At 37.8% G+C, this 4,938-nt stretch overlaps 1 pseudogene; it reads left to right on the top strand.

The window, feature by feature from the left end:
* The first annotated feature begins 2,188 nt into the window (after nt 1-2,188).
* On the top strand, nt 2,189-4,299 carry LOC118634147 (annotated as a pseudogene).
* The last annotated feature ends 639 nt before the right edge of the window (nt 4,300-4,938 follow it).

The raw sequence follows: 4,938 nt of genomic DNA on the forward strand, positions 1-4,938 counted from the left end.
TATAGAGCATCTCAATTCATTCTAGCCATATTGCAGGAGCTCACTAGCTACTTATGGCTGGAGGCTATCATATTGGACAGTGCAGGTCTAAAGCACTATTTTCAAACTTAAGCTTGCATCATAATCACCTGGAGGGCTGTCAAAATACAGATTATTGGTCTCACCTCCAGAGTTTCTCATTTAGTAAATTCAGACAAGGCTCCTCAATTTGCATCTCTAACAAGTTCTTAGGTGATTTTGATGCTGTTGGTCTGGGGACCATGCTCTGAGAACCACTTTTCTAGAAAGAAAAGTAGAGAAGCAGTTAGGAGCCAGGAATATGTAAAAACAAGAGATGAAAAATGAATATTGGATGAGATACCATTATACACCTAAAAGAATAGCTTAAATTAAAAACACTGATGACGCCAAATGCTGGAAGGATGCGGAGCAATAGGAACTCTCATTCATTGCTGATGGGAATGCAAAGTTATATAGGCATTTTGGAAGACAGGTTGGCAGTTTCTTACAAAACTAATCACACTTTTATCACATAATCCAGCAATCACACTCCTTGGCATTTATCCAAATGAGTTGAAGAAATGTTTACACAAAAAGCTGCATGTGGGTATTTAGAGCAGCTTTATTCATAATTGCCAAAAGTTAGAAGCAACCAAGATGTTCTTCAGTAGGTGAATGGATAAATAAACTGGTACATCTGGACATGAAATATTCTGTCCTAAAAAGAGATGAGCTATCAAACTATGAAAATACATGGGGGGACCTTAAGTGCATATTACTAAGTGAAAGAAGCCAATATGAAAAGCCTACAACTACATGACATGCTGAAAAAGGCAAATGCGGAGACAGTAAAAAGATCAGTGGTTACCAGGGGTTAGGAGGGAAGGATGAATAGGTGGAGCACAGAGGATTTTTAGGGCAGTGAAACTATTCTGTGTGATACTGTAGTGGTAGGTACATGTCATTATACATTTGTCAAAACCCATAGAATGTATACCACCAAGAGTGAACCCTCATGTGAAAAATAGACTTTGGGCGATAATGATGTGTGAATGCAGGTTCATTGATTGTAACAAATATACCACTCTGGTGCAGGATGCTGATATTGGGGTAGACTGTACGTGTATGAGAGCTGAAAGTAAGAGGAACTCTGCATGTTCCACTAATTTTGTTGTGAACATGAAACTCCTCTAAAAAATAGTTTATTAAAGAGAGAGAGTATCCCGAAAAGCTATCATTTAGAATCAATGGACACATAAAGAGTTTCTCAGACAAGAAAAAGCTAAAGGAGTTCATCACCACCAAACCATTAATATATGAAATGTGGAAGGATCTTCTTGAAGAAAAAGAAGATAAAAATATGAACAATAAAATGGCAATAAATACATGTCTATCAACGATTGAATCTACAAACAAAATGAACAAGCAGAACAGAAACAGACTCATAGATACAGAAAACCTTTTGTTGGTTGCCAGATGGGAGGGGGGTTGGGGGAATGGGTGAAAAAGATGAAGGGCTTAAGAGGTACAAATTGGTTGTTAGACTGCCGGACCTCAAAGGGAAGGGGGTGGGGATAAACCAAAGAATATATATGCATATATGCATAACCAATAGACACAGACAATAGTGTGGGGAAGGCAGGAGGGGGACAGGACCAGGAAAGAGGGGGTCAACAGGGGAAAAAAGAGAGACATCTGTAATACATTCAACAATAAAGATAAGTTTTTAAAAAAATTTTAAATAAAAATTAAAGAGAGAGAAATAACCAGATTACTGTTAGAAAAACAGTAGGACTCCAAAGGTAAATACCTTGAAACAGAGGTAGAGCCTTACAAATGGGGAAACCTCCCTTACAGGGCCTTCCAAAGCAGGAGTCAAGGAAGCAGCTTCTCCATATTTCAATTTTGTAAATGTCCTGGAGGACAGGGCTAGAAAACCCTGCCTAATTAGGGGCTAGCTCAGAATGTGAGCAGTTTTCCAAAGCATTTGTAATGGAACAGCTATCTCCTATCTCTGACAAACTCCAATAAAGATGCTCAAGCCTCTTCTTATTTAACGCAATGATCTACAAAACAACCCAACTTTCAGCTTGAACCTATAAGTATGTCCTCTTACAGTACCTTAGATTGCTGAAATAGAAAGTGAGACAGATAGGCGGCTTCAGGGGTGTCTTTAGGAGTCAGCAACATGACAGAAGACATCAAGACCAAAATCAATAACTACCAGACTGTCCCTTTTGACAGCAGCTTCCCCAACCAGAACCAGACCAAGAACTGTTGGCAGAACTACCTGGACTTACACTGCTGTGAGAAGGCAATGACTGCTAAAGGTATGATGTCTCTGTGTGAATGGTAACAACGTGTGTACAGGTCCCTTTGCCCCATATCCTAGATGTTGGCCTGGGATGACCACAGAGAATGAAACACATTTCCTGGGAGATCTGAACTGGCTGTATCACACCTATCTTCTGTCCTCTACCCTTCTCCCAGGGAGGTGAAGGGGGACATGGGTGCACCCCATCCTAGGGTTCTGAGTCATGGCTTAACTAATAATACTTGTTGGAAAAGTGTAAAAAAAAAAAAAAGTGAGGCATAAACTAATATAGAAATTGGGGCTGCTCAAAGATTGCAACAATTAGGTAGGGTGTGCATTTGTAGAGAGATTCTATAAATTCAGAATTTATTTCCCACCTTAAGGGTATATAATCATCCAATTTGGAAACCACATCTTTCATAAATGTCCTTTGATTATCCTTTGGAAGAAAGCCTGCTTGCAGCAGTACATTACAACATGCAAAGCTTTAATGGACCTTTAAAAATGGGTCTCCTTGCCCGATGGGTGTGGTTCAGTGGTTCAGCATCAACCCATGCACCAAGAGGTCACCAGTTCGATTCCCTGTCATGGCACATGCCCAGGTTGTGGGCCCGATCCCCACTGGGGGCATGCAGGAGGCAGCCAATCAATGTTCTTTCTCATCGATGTTTCTATCTCTCTCCTTCTTCCTTTCTCTCTCTCTCTCTAAAATCAATAAATAAAAAATAAATTTTTTTGTTTTGTTTTGTTTTGTTTTATCCTCACCCCTGGATATTTTTCCATTTTTTGTACAGATAGAGTGGGAGGGAGAGAGAGGAAGGGAGAGAGAGAGAGAAACATCGACGTGAAGGGACACATCGAATGGTTGCCACCCGCACAACCAACCAGGGCCGGGGACAAACAAAAAATAAATTTTTTTAATAAATAAAAATGGGTCCCCTCATAAGTCCTGCAACTTTGTGACCTAAATTAAAACACTGGATCATAATATTTTAAATGGTAAAATATTCATAGTAGTTTGTTAAAATTATTAAGCACTTCAATGTATATATAGGTATATCTTTATTAACTTTTTATAATTGTTTTAAATAAGCTGTTTTCTGGTCCATTGGTGTCAGAAGACCCTTCATTATATAGTTTGGAGATCTCTTAAATTCAGGAGAAACTTAAAGGCCTAGGAAAATTTGTAGACATCTTTTTAAGGTGTCTTTTTCTGGGGGCACTCTTCCATGAACTTTTTCTAACATCTGGTTTCAATCAAACACTGAGAAATAGAAACTCAGTTCGGAAAGGCAATGAATCAGATATTCAGAATTGTTCATTTTACAAAAAAAACCTTAGTTCAATGTCTAACTCTCTGTTTAAATATCAAATATAATCCTATTAAAATCAATTAAAAATGTTATACTTAGAAAAATATCAAAATATAAAAAGATGAGAAAGAACATTAATTCTGACCTTTGAAAGGATACAAGATTTTGTCATAGGAAAAACACAATAATGTTATCTTTGATAAATATTAATCAACTTAAGTATCTTCTCCCACTTCAAGCAGAAATATTTACTCAGTAAAGGTAAATGCATAAATCTTTCAGGATCTCATCTCAAACCAGTAAAAACCTAAGTAACAAGTTTCCTGGAGCACAGGTTAAGAGAGAGTGACCTGGAACCCCAACCAACCAGAAGGGGAAAAGCAGAAACAAGCTTATTTCTTACAAAGGAGGAAGCTATAAAACTAATGCTAGAGAGCCAGAAAAACAATCATTTAAGTATCTAAAAATGGAGTAGTTTCAAATAGCTCTAAAAATTAGTATTTTGTAAATCTCTCAACAAACTGTTAAAGGTTGAGAAACCATGTCTGGCAGCCTAGTTAATTTCAGAAAGACTAATTAAAGAAATTTAGTCCCTAGTCAGAGATGTCTGAGAAGAACTGCAAGTTTGAATCTCAGCAGGTCTGCAGCCCATTTAAGTCTTTGGATCACTAGTCCTTTAGGAAACTGGAAAAACAATTTGTTTGATATAGATGTGAGCATATATAACAGTCCTGCAGTGATTTAATTGTATACTGACTTGGAATTATATGATTGCTTTCTATGAAGGATTAATTCAGAGTTCTCTCTTTGGCACTCAGATTATGCCTATAATACATCTTAAACTTTAAAATATAAATGCTTTATTTAAATTCAAAGTTTTACTTGGGGCCCTGGCCAGTTTTCTCAGTGGTTAGAGCATTGGCCCACGGACCAATGAGTTGCGGGTTTGATCCCGGTCAAGGGCACATACCTCAATTGCAGTTCATATGGGCCCTGGTTGGGGTTGTATGGGAGGCAGCCACTCAATGTGTCTCTTTCACGTCGATGTTTCTCTTTCTCTCTCTCTCTTCCTCCCTCCCTCCCACTCTTTCTGAATAAAAAGTGGAAAAATGTTCTTGGGTAAGGATAAAAATAAAAAAGTTTTACTTGAGAAAATAATAATATTCTATTTATTTTATCACTCAAAACTGTAAAAGTATATAAAGGACTTCACTAATGTAACTGAAGAATACCACATTGTACATTGTCTTTCAGAATTGCAAAGAAGAAGAGGGAGAGGCAGAAAGAGAAAAAAGGAGGAGGAGAAGGAGA

Source organism: Molossus molossus, unplaced genomic scaffold, assembly GCF_014108415.1.
Source record: "Molossus molossus isolate mMolMol1 unplaced genomic scaffold, mMolMol1.p scaffold_m16_p_19, whole genome shotgun sequence".
NCBI lineage: Eukaryota > Metazoa > Chordata > Mammalia > Chiroptera > Molossidae > Molossus > Molossus molossus.